Source organism: Augochlora pura, chromosome 4 (genome assembly GCF_028453695.1).
Source record: "Augochlora pura isolate Apur16 chromosome 4, APUR_v2.2.1, whole genome shotgun sequence".
NCBI classification, from domain to species: Eukaryota; Metazoa; Arthropoda; class Insecta; order Hymenoptera; family Halictidae; genus Augochlora; species Augochlora pura.
In genome coordinates, this window is record NC_135775.1 from 23,035,469 (window position 1) to 23,055,751 (window position 20,283).

At 50.2% G+C, this 20,283-nt stretch overlaps 1 protein-coding gene across 2 annotated transcripts in view; it reads right to left on the bottom strand.

Moving 5' to 3' along the window:
* Positions 1 to 16,758, bottom strand: part of Lar (tyrosine-protein phosphatase Lar) — a 411,512-nt gene extending 394,754 nt beyond the window's left edge. For both annotated transcript variants that reach the window (XM_078179954.1, XM_078179955.1), the window contains exon 1: positions 16,012 to 16,758. The gene's annotated coding sequence lies outside the window, so the exon portion shown is untranslated. The remainder of the gene's footprint in view (positions 1 to 16,011) is intronic.
* Between the last annotated feature and the right edge of the window lie 3,525 nt (positions 16,759 to 20,283).

Genomic DNA, 20,283 nt, shown 5'->3' on the forward strand with positions numbered 1-20,283 from the left:
TCCGTTCCGCTGTGAAAGGAATTATCTCCGTTGCGCGCGGACCCGACGCTGAAAGTATGTTTCGATGATAATGCGGCGATCGCAATTATGCGAATGTCTGTTCGGTTCGACCGTCGACCGAGCACCGGCTCCAGACTGCTCCGAGGAGAACGAGCGGCTGCGAAACGCAGTCGGTTAACGGATCAAGGTATTAATTTGCCGCGCGTGTGGTGCATAACGATATTATGGAGAATTAATCTTAATTTAATCCTGGATGCATTCAGAGAACGCTCAGACAAGTTGTTGCGTTTTTCAGTCGCTTTGGGTGCTTAAATCTGTGTTACAAGTGTAAGAGAAGTGTAAACGAGATTGACGCTTCACCCCCATGTGACTGACTATTTTATTTGCTTAAATTCGATAATTAATTTTTACATCGATACGTCTTCTTAGGTTTATTCTAACTTGTCTTTCCGACTTAGATTTAATTAAATAAAACAGTAATAATAATATCTATTTACCCAATCCCCGAAACCTGAAAACTGCATAGTTGCTTTCACGCAAACAAGTACACGAACTGGACTCTGTTTTAACGATCTCAACTAATTGAAAGAATTCAGACAAAATTCTATTTATTCATGCGTTTATTTATAGGAAGAACTGCGCGACACAAAGCGAAAAAATGCCTAAGAGAAACAAAATAAAAGTTGCACAAAAGAGGAGAGACCGTCGTTGGAAAGGCAAGTTAAAACAACGACTGCACAACACAGTTTGGTTCTGTTTCCACAAGCCAATCGTCGCTAAGTTTCCGGATAGGGCCTGCATTAGCTGGAGGGCTTGTTTTTCGCGTAGGAGTTTCTCGTTGTCGCGCCGTTTTGAGCTCGCGGCGAGCGGAACGTCTCGCGAGCTTGCGGTCGAGGTCGAGTGCCTTCGAAAAGGAGGGCCCCCCCGCACCGCGTGCGTATCTGGGTCGCGGGTCGGCCGCTCGCTCGCTCGCTCGCGAGAGTTCGAGGCGTGCGAAGTGTAGCTCCTCGAGCGGATCGAGCGATCGACGAGCCGAAAAGGGACCGGCGACGGTGTATATATCTCTCCGCGGAACCGACTCATCCCGCGTCGCGACGCCGTCAACCCTCCCTCTTTTGTTCCCGGGGCGGGCGAGGCGGGCGGGGGGAGAGAGAGTTGTTGTCGTTCGACAAACGATAGTTTCAGCCGCGAATACGCGCTCGGCCGCGATCGAACCGGCGCGCGGGTCGGCGCGGCGCGGCTCGGCGCTGAAAGTGGGTGGCGCGCCGCTCACCGCGCTTCAAGAGGTAGTTTCGTTGTTCGTGGACCGTTCGAAGAGCGAGTTTGTTAGAAGGGGACGGGGTCGAGGGGTTGCTCACCGTGGGAGAAGACCGACGCGACGCCGGCGTCGGAGTCGGCGGCGTCGCCCGGCGCCGCCGCCGCCGCCGGGGAGCCCGGCTTTCGAGTGGAGTTCGATCCTCCGGTTGAGGTTTTGTTCCGCCATTGTGATAACTCAAACAATGCTACCCTGACTGCCGCCCGTGATACGCGAAAGGACGCGAAGTAGGGTCGAGTGTCTCTGTCGATCTTTCCTCTTCTCGCCCCCGAGACTCTCCTCTTCTCGCGATGCTCCGCGCGCTTCTTTCCGCCACGGCTCGATCTTTATTTATCCGCGTCTATCGCCGCCCGCTGCGCGACTGCGAGCCAACCTCTCCCCTCTCTCTCTCTCTCTCTCTCTCCGGATTCGACCGTCTAATAATAATTTTTCCCGCGGACAAATTGCTTCCTCCATTAACAGCCGAGAGGGGCGCCGAGGGGAGGGGCGCCGAGGGGAGGGGCGCCGCGTAGATTCTCCGGGATCACCGTTCATCAATTCTCCCCGACGGATTTTTTAATCTACGCCGTCTCCGGGCTCCCTCTCCCTTTGACGCCGCCCGACTTTATTTAAGACCGCTCGCCCTGGTTTGCCGTGCAATTATATGCCCGGGAATAATAATATTAATTTCTGCCGAGTATTCGAACCGTATCACTTCATTCGGAACGCTGTCTATTAAACCCTGGTTGCCCTACGATATCGCGTTAACATCAAATCGAATTCTACCCTTCTTTCATCAATATTTAACCCTTCAACGTTCTATTATATTTATATGTAGGTGACGTAATTCGCAATTCGTATACGTAATTCGCAAAAATAAGAAAGAAAACCAAAATTGATTAAACTTTTTCTAATATTTAGATATATGTAAAACAATGAAATAAAGGAAGTAAAAAGAAGCTTTGATGGCCGAGGGTATAATAAATGACGGCAAAGAGTTAATCGCTGAAATAAAAATTGCCAGACTATAAATATAAAATATCTGAGTCGCGTAGGAATTTATCAGTCGCGAATAAGCATCAGCTTTTTATTAAAACATTCATTGCTTGAAATATGACTGTCTCTATTAGTCGCTGATGAAAGCGAATTTAGATCTGCGTTCTGGATAAATCATTCGTAGCACGAACTCTAAATTCGTCTCGTCACAGCAACATTGGCGACATTTTTGCTACTTCGAAATGAAAGAGATCGCTGTCATTTATTCGAAACGATCGACGCTCGTTGCACCAACGTTAACAAATGCTCTGAATAAATCGAATTATTCTGTTAAGAAACTACCTTCAGTCGAAACTTGTTAAACGTCCAAACTATCATTAATTAATTGATGATCAATCACTTAATTATCTCGTAAACAAAATTAATTTACCTCGCAAACTCCGATTCTATGTATACATGCCATTTTTCATGCTTAGAGAATGCAATATCGAAAATTGTTCACTTGTTTCGATGATACCCTGTGCAACAAGGTTTTTATAAGATTTTTATATTATAGGCTAATGAATATAATAATGATAATTAAATTACCGCAACACCTAAATTTCGTTTTCTATAAGACTTCTAAAAAATTCTCAAGTCATCCAACTTTTAAACAAAAATGTGCAGTTTCAGAATAAAAGATGCGATTATTCGATACTCGCGTCTCGTTTTTACAATCGTCGACGATCGGCAACCATAAAAACGCGCCGCGAGCTTCGACCAATCGTATCTTCTTTTTCCGAACCGGTCATTTTTGCTTACAAGCCTGGAGACCGCGCCGCGCACCGAAAAATGCCGGTAAAACGCATCGATTTTTCTATTCCGGTACGAATGCCCGCTTCTCGATCGCGGGTGGGGGTGTCTCTCTCTTGTAAATATCGTAGCTCGTCGGTTTTAACAGGTTTTTCCCGGCGCGCGGCGGTCCGGACGAAGTTCGCGCGGAAACGCTTGTCGAAGCCGGGGCGCGTACTCGCGGGACAATTCGGCCGGAGGGCCGCCGCGCACAAAAGCGGCCGCGCGGAGGGGCAGGGGGAGAAGGGGGGGAGGGGGCCGTGGCAGCCCTTGCGCCTCTGCGCGCCGTGTTTGCAGCTATTACATATTCATACGTGGACACTAACGATAGTCGTAGGAGTTTCGTAGCGTGGAACCAGTTTGTAGGTTTCCCCGTGTTTACCAACAGCGGCGTTTATCGAACGACGATGCTCGCGTACCGCCGAAATCGCCCCGAGCCCAGGAGGTCCGTCGTAGTCTCGGGCCGGGCCGGGCCGGGCCGTCGGAGTCTCGGCCCCCCGAGCCACCGGAATTTAATTTCGTGCGATCGATCCGCGACGGAGGGGGTTGGCGACTAGCGCGACGAGCCCTCGGGAACGCCGAAAGACTTTTCCTCGCCGATAATTGTGCGAGGATCACGCGCGCGCGGGGTGGCTAGGGACGAAATTACCGTGCAGCGACGCGGCGGACGGGAGATTCGAGGGCGCGATTCGACTCTCGCTCAAAGAGCGGAAACATTTCCTTTCGTAAGGGAACGTAAATATCGCGGAGCCGAGAAATTCTGTCGCGCGCGGACCAAGACGAAGCCGCGCGGCGAAAACGTCGAAATTAAAAGCTACTCACCGACCGCCGCGGACCGGCGGCTTCCGTCCGCGCTCTCTTCTCTACGCCCCTACGACTCGTTACAGTCGAGACCATTCGTCCCGCTCTCCGCTTTTCCAATTAATCCTGCCAAAGGCCTCGTAAAGAGTGCGAGCGAGCAGAAGAGAAACAGAGACAGAGAAAGAACAAGAGAGGGAAAGACAGAGAGAGAGAGAGAGAGTGTGTGTGTGTCGGAGAGAGACGAAGGGGGAAAAAGAGGCCACCGTTCCTTCCGGAAAAGAGAATTCGTCGATCGACGTACAATCGAATTTATATACGAAATACCCTCGCCGAATCGCTGAATTCGAACGTTCCGCAGCGGTTCCGCAGACACAACGATCCGTTTCACGTAAACTCCCACCGCGTCGGTCCCGGGACTGTATAGCGTCTACCATATAATTGTATCGAGCGCATATATATATGTCTCTCTATGTGCGTGTTCCGCTAACACCGTTCGTCGAATCGTTCATCGATTTTTTTCCCGCCAGCGCGGCGCGGCGGTGCGCTGCGTGCGATTTCGAAAATAAAAAAAGGAAAAGAGGGGGAATAAAACGAAAAAAATTCGCACAAAACGAGAACGCCTTTACACGGTGGCGCGACCTCGAAAATCCGCTAATGAAATTGTGCTCGTTGCTCGTTAAACAAGCCTCTACATTAATTGCGACACGGTCGGGACAGCTCGAAAACCGGGCAGAAGTCGCGGGCAAAGGGGTCCGGCCGCGGACGCGTTCCCGTGCCGGGGCACAAGCGTATCTGATTCGCCCGGTGGTAATACGCGAAGTCAAAATTTCTGGAGATCGAAGCAATTTGTTTAATGGAACGGAAACTGAAAACGGGGGGAAGATTTATCTGCGATAGCTTTTTTTATTCCGAATATCCGAAATGGACGGAGTTCGCCGGAATAAATGTCGCGGCTCGCTCGCCGGATCGCTCGCCGGATCGTCGAAAGTATTAATATATATATATATATATTTTTTTTCGTTTTCCTTTTTTTATAAGCAAACCCTCCGCCGTTAACGCGTCTCGCGGAAATGAATTTCTTCGACGGGGGAACAAAATCGGACCCCGGTTTGACATTTAGCGCCGAGATTGCGGCGGCAACGCGCGAGAATTCGGTACACGAGGTACATTACCGGAAAAAAGTTAATTTTTACCGTACAGGCTCGCCCGTTAACGAGTGGATTTCATATTTTCGGCGGAATGAAAGTCATTTCTCGGCAGCGAAAATAAAAAATTCCAATTTATTATCGAGCCGGCTCTTTCAGCTACGCTGCATCTGACGGACGCTAAACCAATTTGCCAGCCACCGGTACGTTAACAGAAAAGTTAATAATGGCAACAAGCTCGCGTGCTAACGCGGAAATAAAAAGTTCTATAGAATCGAAGCAATTTGGCTAACAAAGCGTAGGAAATTTATAGAAACCGGCGATCCGTCTCGAGATCCCAGTGCGCCCGACAGATTCAGAAGGCTGCCTGTACAGGAGCATGTTAATTTTTAATTCATTTATTTACAAATAGTAGATAGCCATTATTTTATATTGTAGAGTATACTTCCTAGGAAAGGGTAAAGATTGATCAGCAGATTGACCAGTCTTTGCGAAGAGTTCTAAAGTTATAGAAATAATAAAATATAATTATTACAAGCTTGTAGACTGAACAAATTAATTTTCTCTATAATTACTCGGTCAAATAAATTATGTCTGAAAATAAACCAAAGAAAATGTACGATTGAAAAATCAACAAGTTCCTTGCTCCCAGCATGTAACAGTTCACGAATAAAGTATTCCTAATAGGTACGCGCATCGAATTTTAATGTATCAGCGCCGCGAATGCATAATAAATGATCATTGAACTTTCAAAGCCGTCTTTCGTCATCCCCGAGTACCGTTCGCTGAAAGAAAAGCGTCACTTATGTACGTCCGCGTCGACAGTTGAACCAGTTGCTCGCTGTCATCGTGTTCTCGGCGCCGACGTCGCCGTTAATATTCGTCTGTCATTGCGACCGCGGCTACGGACGTCGATGCGAGAAAGTAGAAGGAGACTGGACGCGCGCGTCGTTCCTTCTGGTTCCCTTCGTTCAATCATTAAACGGTCGTTTGTCCGGGACCGCTTATCGTCGATGAATCTAGCGACGGGTATATACATATTAATGTGCACTCGTTGTGTTGCGACGGCGAGCAGGCCACCGCCTCGGCACGTCGACGCTTCCTGGAACCGATCGAAGGCGTCGCGTACACGCTCGATTCGATCCCGAGGCGTCGCGACGGGCGCCGCTCGGAAACACAGCCGCGCGCGAGTCGGGCTTCTGCCTCCCCGCAAAAACTGAAATCAAGTTCCCGACCTCGGAAACGAAATAGCCGCGGGTTCGCCGCACGCGCGCGGACCAAGTTTCCAACCAGGGAGTTTTCCGGATCGGTGTCCGTTGCCGGAATTTTCCGGGGGCGTTTCGCGAAAAACTCGCCGATCGGTGGGGATCGAGCCCCGGCTGCACTTAACCCTTTGCCGAGCCCGTTTCAAGGACCGCCGACAGGATAGAGTGGGGTGGAGAGGGTGACCGCGTTTTTGTAAACGAACGTTCAAATTTGCCGTGCACGATTGCAAATTTTACGCCTCGTCGAAGAATAGACATCGAAAAATATCAGTTTTCAACAAATTTCTGCATGATGTAATTTGCCATTTCCGTTGCGTGTAATGCGATCCATCGATCCCGGAAATGCGACAGCGGTTTCATACTTTTTGTATTTACTCATTTACGGCACGCTTGGCCGGAAAAGTATTCCGATTAGTTGTTGATCGTTATAACTCGTTGGCTGATCTTGTCGCAATAAACACGCTCGTGGTTACGATATAATAATATATTTGATATTAATATAATATATAAATTGCTTACGGATTACTGGCATACTGATTCGTGTAACTAATAAGTGTCACTCGACTTTGTATAGTTACCAATCGTCAGTCTTGACAGTCTTTGTCAAAAACTAATTTTATTTAATTCTGATTTAAACGGAAGAAATCCGATTGGACAAGAAACAATAGACTACTATATATAAATTAAAGGTTATAGTCTATCAAGGCGATGCATTTCGAGCCTAAAGCAAATCACAAGGGGGTAGAAAAAGAAATGCTATATTAACCCTTTGCAGCCGGATCCATTTTAAGTGGAAATCCAAGATATTTGTTTGGACTTGTAGCGTTGCCATTTAAATCTAAAGAAATACGCTAAAAATTATTTTGAAACGTGGCATGATCATTTTTAGCGGCGTCTTATAGTCGCGATTCGACCGCAAAGGGTTAACGTTTCTAAAAATCCTGATTAAACCTCTACTGTCCTCGTACAAAAAGATACGACTCACCTATTTCAAAATGTACGCTCGAGATCGAATGAAACGAAATCGCGGACATTTCCGAGCGCTCATTTCCGCGGGAGAGGGTTAAACGGGGGTCGAACATACGGGAGGATCTGCTATCCGGCGCGATTGATTCGCAAGAATAATTTGCTCGTTCGCGGAGGGCCGATTTCGTCTGACCGATGACCGCCGACGCGGACAAGATAATCGCGGGACGAGACGGATCCCGTGGCGGAGGATCCGCGACAAGGTGATCGACGTTCGAACGGCCAACGGGGTTCGGAGAAGAATCGGCGGCAACTGGCAGGCGAGTTTGCCTCGTTGAAAAATTCACGGCAAGATAAAGCGGGAGGATCGAGGAGCGAACGGCAGTCAAGAGGGGATCGAGTCCGCCGCTCTCCTCCGCCTCCGCCTCCGCCTCCGGAAGAGCGCGCGAGGCAAAGTGGCCGGGGCTGCCGCGCGCGATAGGCGACAAAGAACGATCCCCGGCCTGTTAAAACAGCCGCTGTCTGCGAGAGCGCGGTGGAGAGTCGCCCAGACGTCGGCCGTGGAGAACCGTTTCTCGTCGGTGGCGGCGGCGGACCCGACCGCGGCGTTCGTCGATATTCGCCGACATCGACGTTTCGATGAACGACAATCCGTTTATATTCGCTGTCCCGAGGCGAATCCCGTTTCGAAATTTTCCACGAGTTATCCGGCGGTGGCGGCGGCGGCGGGGAGGGGAGAGCCATCGACCGATCCGGCAGGACACGTGACAAAGGAACGGAACGAGAATCCGGAGCGTGGGCGGACCGAGCCACCGGCCCACGGAACTATTAACGCCGCGCGTCGACATTGTAAAAGTTCCGCGAGGAACATCGATAATAAAATTAACACGATGCCCGCCGTGGTTATCCGCTTAACCGTTGTCGCGCGCGCGGACCGATATCGAGCCGACCGAACGATCCGCAGCGCTCCCGCCGCCGCCGGCCGCATTAAGTTCGTTTATTTATTTCCCGCTCCGGCATTACCAGCCCGAAGAAAATCGCGGAACGGGAAAAGCTCGCGTTTAAATTGTTCCGCTTCCGCCGCTTCGTTTGCGGCAGGTAAAAGCGCGCCGTTCGCTCCGACGGTACGAAGGATCAATCCGAAATTTTCACGACTCGTACCGTCGTTTTCGAGATAATCGATGCCGAAGCGGCGCGACGGCCGTTCCGTGCGAGCAGAAACGACGCGCGGTGGTCAGTCACGCCGGACTATAGTGTTCAATAGCGCGCGTGTCACTTTCAAAGTTTATTATATCAGCCGGCTCGCGGTGGAAAAATGTTATTCCGCGTTTCTGCTTTTGCTTTTTTTTTCCCCCCCTACGGAGTCGTATTTCCTTTGTGAGTTTCCACACACTGTGTCCGTCGACGATAACGCGTCCCTCGTTTCTCCCGCGGCCAATGCGACGCCGTCCGAGCGAAATATTTTCCGCGGTCATTATACAGTCTTATTAGAACGGGACATTTCTGCGCGTCGGAGCGTTCGCGATCCGACGAAATTCGATACCGAAGAATATTTTGGAGCCATAGCAGGAGTTATAATAAGCGCTTATTACGTAAGTTTATAACCATAACAGTCAGCGTATTTCAATCGCAATTTGAGAAAAGACCAAGTCTCCAATCCTAGTCTCGATTTATTCGATTGGACTCGACTATATCTCCTCCTACATAAGAAATACCTAAAAAGCACCAATGATCTATGTTTTACTAAAATAAGCTCGCATTTGAAAGATTTGTATCTCGGTGCTTATTCCTAGAAATTGATCTTAATCGGTAATTCAAAGCAGCCATTGTTTCGGTCGATCGGCGAGCGTCGAGAAGGCGCCGTCGCAGCTCCAATTTTCGCAAAAATCCCCGGTCGTCGGAAATAAAGGAAGAGTTACCGGTGTAACCCGGGCACAGAGGTTCCTCTGTCTTTTGTGCGTCACTATTAATACTACTTTCTACCGGACAGTTGTGCCGCACGCGAAGCCAATTAATCGTTGTCGATCCGGAGGATTAAGTTGCGCTCGATCGAAGGACCGGTCCGCGAAAGCTCCTGGATCAGCGGGACGGAGCGTCGTCTGGATCGAGCGAAGAGAGAGAGAGAGAGAGGGACGCAAAGGGGTTATCGAAGGGCATTCCGCTTCTCCGGCCGGCGGAATTCCGCAAGGCAGATCGGCGACGAGTTCGTTGGCCGGCTGGTCGGCAGTGGAATCGGTTAAAAAAAAAGAACCCGGTACCTGGAAGAGGAGAACGAGGAGGTGGAAGAGAAGGAGGAGGAAGTGGACGACGACGGCGGCAGCGGCGACGATGCATAATGCATCAGCGATCAAAATCCCTTCCGGTCGGGTAAAAAGTTTCACGACGAGCGGGAGGTGCGAGAACGCGCGCGGGCAACTGGTTCCGAGGCGTGCCGCTGTAACTCGTCCCGCGCGCGCAATTATACGACTCGACTCGCGTTTATGTTACGTAATTAGCGCGAGCTGCTTGCGAAAAATGGGCCAGCCGCCGGCCTCTGCATATTTATCATTCGAACACGCCTGGCCGCGTTTTTCGAGGAGCTCCCCGAGGCGGGGTGCGTGCGCGATCGATCAAGGGGTCACTGTCTTCTCCGACGTCGCGGGGATTTCGAGTTCCTCGGTTAACCTTTCGACACGGTGACTGCCAATCAAGCGCGAGAATTCCTTCTAACCGAGCTAATTCGGTTACCGACCAGCTAAATTCGATTACACCGGTGTTATCTGGTTCGCGTCTTTCCGAATCGGAATCAGAATGCGACGCGATTGGTAACGCGACGACAGGGCGAACCGGTCGAAGAACCCCGATCTGTTCGCTTCTGCGAAACTTCCGACAAGTCCTAATCGTTTACACGTCGAGCAACGTTTCAGCCCCGCCCGCGGAAAATCGGTGCAATGCATCGATATTAATTTCCCGGTGAATTACGCCACCGTCCCTAATAACGCCAGTTTTATTTAATTTCGGGGTCGGTAATGAACCTTTGGTTCGCGCCGCGTTCACGTCAACTCGCATCATCTGTACGGGATACTGTTACAACGATGCACTACCGATTTTAATTGAAAGCCTCGGACAGGGGTGGGATCGATCGATGGATGGATCCCGGGCATGCCATAACGCGTTCGGAGGCGTGAACGGCGCGTGGAGCGTCGATCGGGGGCGGACAATGAATGGAAGGGGGGATCGGCTCGGCGCGGCGGCTATCCGCCTTGCGAGCATTCAACCAGCCTATGATGAATCGGCCTAATTTCGCGGCCGAAAGGTCACGTAAGCTCGGTAAATCTTGGCCGGGCGATGTCGGAGGAGCGAAACATTTAGCGGAGGGCAGCGCGGCACGCAAATCCCGCAGCGGCGGTCTCTACGCTTTGCTCTCCGCGCTCGAGAAAGAGAGAGGCGAGAGACGAGAGGGATAAAGAGAAAGACAAGAGATAGAGACAGATTGGAGGGAGAGAGAGAGAGAGAGATAAAGAGAAAGACAAGAGATAGCGAGAGAGAGGGATTGAGAGAGAGATAAAGAGGAAGACAAAAGAGAGAGAGAGAGAGACAAGAGGGAGAGAGAGTGATAAAGAGAGAGAGAGACAAGAGGGAGAGAGAGTGATAAAGAGAGAGAGAGAGAGATAAAGAGAGGTAGAGACAGTGGCAAGCGAGCTCGAGCGCTCAAACACGAGCTTCGAGAACGAGCAACCGGGACGCAGGAAGCCATTCCTAAATCATATCAGCACGCTCGGAACACACGGCACGCATTCCTGAAACTGTTTGCAATCGCCTGCTACCGACGAGCAACGGCACGACGGTTCTGCCAGCTCGCGCATGCACACGCCTACTACGCAACCTCTCTCGTTGTCTCTCCCTCTGCCATAATTCCATACTCGCCTCTCGCCTCTCTCTCTCTCTCTCTCTCTCTTACCCTCTCTTGCTCTCTCTCTCTCTCTCTCTCTCTCTATCTATAGCCCGGGTCTCTCCCTCAGGCGACGTAAAACGTTTCCAGCAGTCTCCATGGTTCGTCGTAGGCCACAGGGCCGACGAGGTCCGCGCTAGGGATATAGTCGATCCACCGAGCATAATCACTCTCGGCGCACGACGAGACAAGATTAACGTTCTCGAAGCGCACCGCCAAAGGCGTTCTCAGCCCCCGTGTCGAACTCTCGATTCGCGAATCCCCCCGAACCGTTTGTGCTATTTTTAGCGGCGGCCTCGTCTGTCAAATGTTACTAATACAACAGTCTCCACGATAATTGATCGACGCGATTTAGTAACTTATCTCGAGGCCGCTAATTATTAACGACGCCGGTCAGTAGACCGCACGGATCTTTCTGCTTAATCGAATTGTTCTCGTCGATCGCCGAGGAACGGACACGTTCGATTAGAATTTTTCGTAATCGTTTCGATTCAACGGATATAATATAATATAATGATATTAAGATGATATTATAGACATTCTACAGATTTGAAAAATTCGACTATGTAACGCAAAAGGATTTTACTAGCCCGTTAATAAAGAATAATAATAATAATAATATTCGCGAATGTGCGTAGTGTACCGTCGCAGTCCAATTTTTACCGTAAAAGCGTCAAATCCCGCGGTCTATTCATAAGTAAAGTCGCCTTTTGGTGCTTATACGTTTTATTTCATTTAGTACGGATTAACGGACCAGATCGTACCCGTCGTTATTGGTAATCTCGTTTCGTTTCTGTGAAAGGCTTTCAATTATCTTGTTGTAAATCAAGAGTGTCTTCAGTGTTTATTACGTTATAGAATCGGCAAGATAACGAGATTACTCATCGATATCGCTGATAAAGAAAGTTCGTCAGACCTTTCGATCTAAAAGAGGCTGCGGATGAAATATTAGTTGCTCCACGTCTGCAATGTGGCACAATCAATTGTAATAATTCATTGAATTAATAGTCATCTTAATTATCTTTACTTATTTTCGATATGCTACTTGTCAGATAATAGAAGATTTTGGTAATAGGATAATAAATGACAGATAATATGTAGAGTACTATTATATTATTGTCATAAATAATTGCTAAACTTGCGGATTATTATATAAATTAAAAAGACTACCCAATAGTTCCACTGCTCCAATTCTATATCAATTAAAGACTACCCAAGTTAATTCCATGGAACGTAAATTAGGTAAAAATATTTTTCTAATTCCTTTAAAAAAAGGAAATTGACAATGATATAATATCCCCATGTTCTTCTTACATCGTTACAGTTTCGCCATCGACCCCTAATAAACCGCCGGTGAAATAAAACCGTTCTGGAACGATCGTTAGAAATCAAATAAAAATAAATCGTCTCCTGGGGACCGGTCGAAAGGAACCGAAAATACCGTAACCGTGTCGCTGAAATTCTTCTCACTCGTCTCTGGCGATTTTATATTGCAGCGGCACGGTCGCCGACGTAAACGCATAAAATCCGCAGTCTAATTATAATTCACACCCGTCCGACAATTTACGGGAGTTTCCGTTTCGCGGCGGCGGGTAGGTGTCGGGGACCCGAAGAGTATCGCTTCCGCCGGCGCGAGAACTATATCAGCGCCGCGCGGCGTAGCCGGCTGGAGGGGCTGGCAGTAGCTCGCGGTTCCGCTGCCAAAATTTCGGAGCGCGGGTTGACAGGGCCGCGAGATCGATGGGCCGCGAGGAAAGAAACGGTGTACACCGATCCTGCCGGAACGAGAGTCGGTAGCGGAGACGAATCGAAATTCCCGGGAATATGGTGGTCGGTGGGCGGCTCGGTAATCACCGCGCAGGTTATCCCCGCACGAGATTAATGCCGTCGAAGGTCATAGATATCGGATGCGCTAATGCGTTACGCCACGCTCGAAATTTCGGTTCGTTGGCTCGCAGGGAATTCCAGCCGGATAATCGTTTCGAAACAACCGAGCCCTCTAATGAAATATCGCTTCGACCTGCACCTACTCTTCTCTCTTCCTCGCTCCCGTCGTCTCTCTCGCGCGTTGCAACTTTTCGATCGCGAGAGAAAGGGCGGTTCTTCGATTCTGGGGGACTGGAGCACGCGGAATAGCGTCGCGAGATACCGAAACCGGCGCACAGCGGCGAATTTCGCTGGCATCGTGGTCAGAAGGTACAGACGTCTTCGATTGAGACGATATTTGGTATAGCAATGATATTTGCTAATCACGAAATAAGAATGAGATAAAAGTGGAGTGAAAATGACAAAGGTAATACGTCGAAAAATTATTAAATTGCACCTATGTTCGGTATCTTAATATTTCTGTAGCAAATTATAGCAGATCAAAAGAATCGCTACGATGCAAAGAGGAAATTAATATTTAAAAAGATTACTCTTCGGGAAGTAATTATAAAAATAATACAGGACAGTAATATAATTTAAAAAAATAACTGAAAAATATAACGATATCTGTGATATCAGTATTTTCAATAAAATAACAGTACCTCGCTCGCGATTTTCGTACAGCAGAAAGAAGCGTATAAAACAGTTCGCAGCGATCTACAAAACGAAATCTTTACAGATTTTTATAATACAACAAACAACAAATTATAAACTATTTCAATCTCAGGATACTTTCTGTTATTTCCGAAATATATTAACTTCGATTTGAGAGTAATTGTACTTCGCCTAAAAAAGGATTAATCCTCTCTTGCTCACTATACATGCAACATCCACGTACACACAAGAACATAAAAATTAACCAAGATCTGATAACACCAGGAACATTCGTACATTTTCGTCCGGCGTGACGGTGGCGTGCGCGCCGCGGCGAGACAATCGAAACGCTCGTCCCTAATTAACGGCCGCCCTTTACTTATCCGGCGCAACAACCGACCGCCGAACCACCGAGACGTCGAAGGGTCGCGCGGCGGCGTCTAGGGCAGAACACACGCCTGCATACCTATATCCGCGTGATCGATCGAGGCCCGATCGACGATGACAAGGTCCGAAACGTTACGTGGAACCAGAGCGGCGCGGCTCTCGGGCCACCCCCCGCCGCCGCCACATCCCATTAGGATCGTTCGATGGAATTACGGACGCGGGACCGGCCGCGAAACTGCGCGACGCTAAAAGTTACGTATCGCTTCCGGATTGCGGCCGCGATTCCCGCGCGCGCTGCGTTCTCGCCCCCCGCGATTTTTCTCACGGTCCCGTTTAGTTCGTTGCCCTTTAATACCGCGAAGAATAATTGACCGGGAAACGCGGCGCCCCGAGTTGCATGCGAGGGCGCTAATCTAAAGTACATAGCGCATTAATGCATAAATAATGAGAAGCGTATCAAACGAACCGGGGAAAGGGGAAAGGGTGGAGGAGGGCTGCCGACGACTTCTGGACAGGACGAATTTTCGCCGCGAGGTTTTCGTGGTCGATTGTCGCGGGCTCCGACGAAACTGGTAATAAAACCATTCGTCGGGCGTGTTCGCCGAGTAAAACGGTTCGAAAACACATGTTCGCGGTATAGCCTGCCTTGATACCTATTATTACGGCAAACTAAATAGCCTATAATCTCCGTCGGGGACGCGGAGAGCGACGGACCTAGATCTCGCTCAGATTAAACCGCGAGCAGCGGAATTTATAGACGCGCTTTTGCATAAGAACGTGCGAACATGTGCGCCGTACGCGTATCGAGCGTCCGTTAATTCGTGTTATCTGTTAATTCGCTGTTATCCGATAAAGGTGCCTCTAATCGCCAGACTTTGGATTTTTATACAAAACGGTCAATATCAAGAAACGGGACCTGAGCAAGCAAGCAAGCGCTTCCTTCCTCGAATAATTATAAGAGATTAAGATCGTATTTAAAATCTTTTAATCTGCAAGCTGTTTTAAATTGCAACGTCCTGCGATGAACGTAAAGTTCGCAATCTGGTAATCGTACACGCATGGCTTTATACCGAGCAGTTCCCAGCGATACCTGGAAAAGAGCGTTACCTGTAAAAGACGACAACGAGCGGAAAACAACGATGGCTTATTAACTCCTGAATATGGTAATTTGAATTACATATCGCGCAGAGAGATCGGCGATCTTTCGAAGAAGAAACCGAGCTTAAAACCGTGTTTAGATCCATCAGGCGACGGAACACGATCGCGAGGAGCCGTCGAAATCGGCAGAAAATGTCGGAGCTCGCCGCGGTATCGTTTTGCCGGACGCGAGAAGCGGTATCGCGTGGACGTATCTCGAGCGGCGCGGGGGTTTTATCGAGCCGGCTGGAACACGGCGCAACTGGCAGGATCGCGCAAACATCCAATATCCATCGTTTGATTCCGGTTAATCGTCGGCCAGAGGAATCCCCGCAACGCGAGCGTCCGCGCGCTTCCATCTCGCGCGCGCTCTCCGCTCGGCTGTTCGCCGCGGCGGAACTGTGTTTTTCGGGGGGAAGGGGCCTTCGGAAAGCCAAGTCTGGTATCCGAGCGATTAATCGTGTTCGCCGGTGGAAGCCGCCTCGCGCGGAAAGCCTGGCGAGGCAGCGAAACGCTATTAAGAGTTCTCGAACTCTCGCCGGCCGCCGCCGCCGCGCGAGAGAGAGAGAACTGGAAACGGTCCGCGCTATCCGTTGTGTTTCCCGGCGGTTCTCTCGCCGTAGTTCAACGGAAGCCGAGCGTGAACGCCCCGGACAGCCGGCACGGCAGGAAAAAGCCGCGGCGGACCGACCGGCGTCCTCGTCGAAAAACAGCGACTGGCATAATTCTCGGACTTACCGGCGTGTCGACGAGTCGCAAGGGAAATCCTCGTGGCCTCGCTTCGGGAGACGGGCAGCGTCGGCACACGGTGCTCTCTCACCGCATCTTTCCGCCGTGCGCGTGCATGTGTCTGCTGCGCTCGGGCGCGCGCGCGCGCGCGCTTCTATGTGCTCTCGCTCGCTCGCTCTCGCGTGTGTCCGCCGCGCGTTTTCACGTGCTGTCTCTCTGGTGTCGTCGGCGTACCACTAACACTACTCTCTAGGCACACCAGCACCCCCGCGCACACCAGCACAACCAACCACCACCACCACCGACAACACTAGAGCACACCAGAAACAATCGGCGCCGCGCTCTGCCCGGTATTGCCGCACCGATTACTGCGAAAATATCGGTCGCGTGTTACCGACGCCGCGAACCGACTCTCCGGTGCGACTGTCTCCGGTTACCGGATCCGTTTCGATGCCAGCCGAATCACAAAGGGACCCGTTGCCGGTCGGGAGCATCGCGTCCGTTGGCGATCATGCCGACGAGAGGGTGGTCGCGCCGGTTCCCGGCTCCGCGGGGTGGCTTCGCCGCCGGCTGTGTTTCGTTGTTCCGTTGCTCCGTCGCTCCGTCGCTCCGTCGCTCCGTCGCTCCGACGACCGGCCCGGCTCTCTCGGGCTGTCTCTCGTGGACCGATGCGCTTCCTGTCGCGGACGGGTGGCCGAGAACCGCGTTAGCGCCGTGCACGTTGTCGAAGGGTAGCTCGAGCGCGTTCTACCCCTGCCGTTGCCGGGGTTCGACTGATGCGAGAGCCGAAGCTCGAAGAATCGCGACACTCGGGGCGCATGCTCCGAGCTTCCCCATTCGCTCGCTCGCACCCCTAAGCCCGAGGGTGCTAGCAGTCGCGCCGCGTCCCACCAACCGGGCTGGTCAAGAAAATTCTCGCGGAATCAAAACCCCATCGAAGAAGTCGTTCGCCGATCGAACGGCTCTTCCAGCTCTCTCTCTCTTTCTTTCTTTCTCCCTCGGTACCTCTCTCACTCTCTTTCTCTTTTCCTCTCTTTAACTCCATCTCGTGCACACACGTTCGCTAACTCGATCTCGGCCACGAGACCCGCGCAAGGACACGGCCGGCCTCTGACCAGCTTCGACAATCTGCTCGGTCCAGCTCGAGACGGTCTTCTCGCCGCTCCGAGTCCTCTCTTTCCGCCAAGCGAGTTTCCTCGCTTACCCGATGTCCCTCTACCAACCGAGTTTCGCGCCGCGGCGACCGTTCCGCCTCGCGGAATAAACCGTGGCGCGAGGTTTTACGCGTCGACCAGTTACCCAACCATTCACCTTTATTCCTCCGCGGAAACGAGCCACGAAACGACAGCGACGGCGAACAATTTTTTTACGCGCGACGCGAGCAGGCTGCCCGATCACCTGCTCTCCTCTCGCGCGCCCTCTCCCGCCGCCGAACCCCTCCCTCCGTCTGCCCTCGCCGTTTAAGTTACGGTCCGAGGCCATCCAGGAATTGTAGATTCTTTGGCACCCGTAAAACCATGCCGAAATATTCCCGCGATAAATCTCTATGGAATTCTTTTACTGTTTTCCCGCGACCTACATCGCGTTCTTTTATAATTTCCGCAGACGTACCGCGGCGTTTTTAGCGCGATAACGTTTTCCACTCCCCCCCTCCCCTCCGCGTGGAACAGTTTAAGGTTCCGTCGGCTCGCCGCGTAGAACTCCTCGCGATATTGAATTAGAGACCGTTCGACTCGATCGCGGCGGCTTGTTTTTCGGGCGGATCGAAAATAGGCGCGCCAGACATTCTGCGGAATCTAGGTCGGACGTCTTTATCCCCTGGTTTTGCCACTTTTTGGGATACTTTAAAATATCTCGCTTTCGATTTTTTGGAAATTTATTGCATTTTACGGAAAACTAAAATAGCCTGCAGACTTCATAAAGTTCCAAAGGTAATTCTGCTTAATTCGGTAATTCTAATAATTTAAAAATAATTTTATCAATTTGTTACTTTACCCTTTCGGTGACTAGAAATGTTAGTTATTATGAATTAACTAACAAAGGTAGAGTAGTGGTATGGTAGACATATTAGGTGACGTCTGGCGAGTCGAAGTTGTGTAGATACTCGATGGGGCGCATGCGTTCACACATGTTCGGGAAGTTAGGAATCTTTAACTCTTGGAGTTCACACGATTTCAAAGAAAAGTTTACGTTTTGTCGTTCTTGTAACAGAGCAGGCATCAGTCACTTTTAGTGCTCGGCAAGTTTCGCGTTCGGTGATTCTATCATGCGTCTTGTAAAGAATTATTGACTGTGTATTTTCGAAGAAAACTACTGTGCGTGCTATATTATACAGTTTAGAGTGTACTTCGTTCGTTTAATAAACACGTTCTGCGTTAAGCTATTTTTATTAGACTCATCACAGTGGATATTTAATATTTTATTAAAACTTGATATATCTCATTAACCCCCGTGAATGTTTTACACCATAAAGTCTTCAAGACGTTTTATTCCAAATATTAAAAGGACTCCAATATGAGACGCCTTTAAAACGTCTTAAAGACATCCCAAAACAGACGTAAATAAATTTGTTATAAACTATCTTTTTAGTAGCGCATTAACTGAACATATACGCATGTACCATCGCACGCGTGACGTGTTATTTAAATGGTAACGATAAATAATAACGTTCAAAGGAGCCCGGCTATAAAGGAATCGATTAACCGGAAAGACGAATGATTAACTCTAGAGCGCGCGTGTATCCGTAACCGGGTAGCAAAAGAATTCCTTGTACACCGTCGAAAGTAGTCGAACAGAACGGTTTAGCAATATGGGTTGATTGGACGTGTTCGAATTCCGGTCCGTAGGTGGAGTTGCGCCGGAGCCATTCAAACGGGCACGCTAATATTCGGAAAACAATGAGCATCGGGGGTTCGCCGCGTTCGTTCTCGCGCACCAGCCGTCTTCCGGTCGATGGCTATCGATTCGAAAGCGGGGTTTCGTTCTCCGATGTCGATGCAGCCGGGGCTCCTTGATCGGAGCCGGGAAAGGGAGCACGAAGGTGGGCCGAAACCGTCTGCCCGCCGTTGCCCGGAATCCCTTCGCAGCCGCGCAACATTCAAAGGTACGCCGTCGAAATGGGTTTACCGGTTCGGACCCTGCCGATAACACGTCTGCGGCTTGAATACGCGTCTTCTCCCGTCCACGCGTGTTGTGCAAGCCCCGTCCTCGCGAAACGATCGAGTCCTTTCGTCTCGTATAGAGACGAAATTCGTCCGGTCTCTGGCCGGCGTCGCATTCGAGCCCAGTGACCGTTCCTCGAACGCCGATCGAACGGCGTCGCGGCGATCGTGAAACGGCTCGCGAATACGTTAACCGCGTACGGCGATCAATTGCGGTGTTTGCGAACGGAGAGAGAGAGAGAGTAAAATTGCACGCACTCTTCGAGGAGGAGTCGATAAAAAAGCGCGTGAACACGTGAAAATTAGAAACCGTTCTACTCGTTTCTTTTTTTTCGCTCTTCCAGCGGCGTGTTACTCGGTCGGCCGCGCCCCCTCCCCGCGCTATACAACGGGGACGTTAAATTTAACGAGCCACCGGCGGCCGACCGTTAAAAAGTTGCCGTTGAAAATCCGTAAAATCGGATGCGCGGTATCTTGTAACAGGCGTTGTAATTAAGTTATGCAATTTCGTCTTGGTTTATAGGTTGTCTCCGTGGCCGGCTCGTAAAGAGCTCGCGCGCAACGTCTCGAGTACGCGCCGCCGACCTCCTCCCCTCCCCCATATATATATATATATTCGTCCCGGCGATGCACCGAATCCGCGGGCAAGTTACGATCGCACGTTCCTCCGGATCCAGCTGATCTAGAACTTCTCGGGGCGGCGAATTTTTCGTGGCGACAGCGGACGTTCGCATTGATATCGCGCACGTCGCGGATCGCCGGCGAGAGGGATGGCGAGAGGGATGGTCAGAATCTTGGCGGCTACTGAAATATCAACCCTGTTTCATCCCTCGTCTCCCGTTTCCCACGTTTCCCGCACGTTTCTCAACTTGTCCCTTTTGGTTAAATAAGTCGGGGGCGAGGTTGCCTGCTGCGAAGCCGGGATGTCTCGTGATATTAGGGGATGTTCGAATGAGCACCGTGCTTGCTTTGTTCGCGCTTTTTTCTCTCAGGTTGTTGTTCATTTAGTTCCTTATTTTTAAGCGATTCATTAATATGATCGCCAGATAGAGAATTAATTAAAAATGATTTAGAATTATTGGATACGATCTCTCATTTTGGTTTTTCTAAATAAAAATAA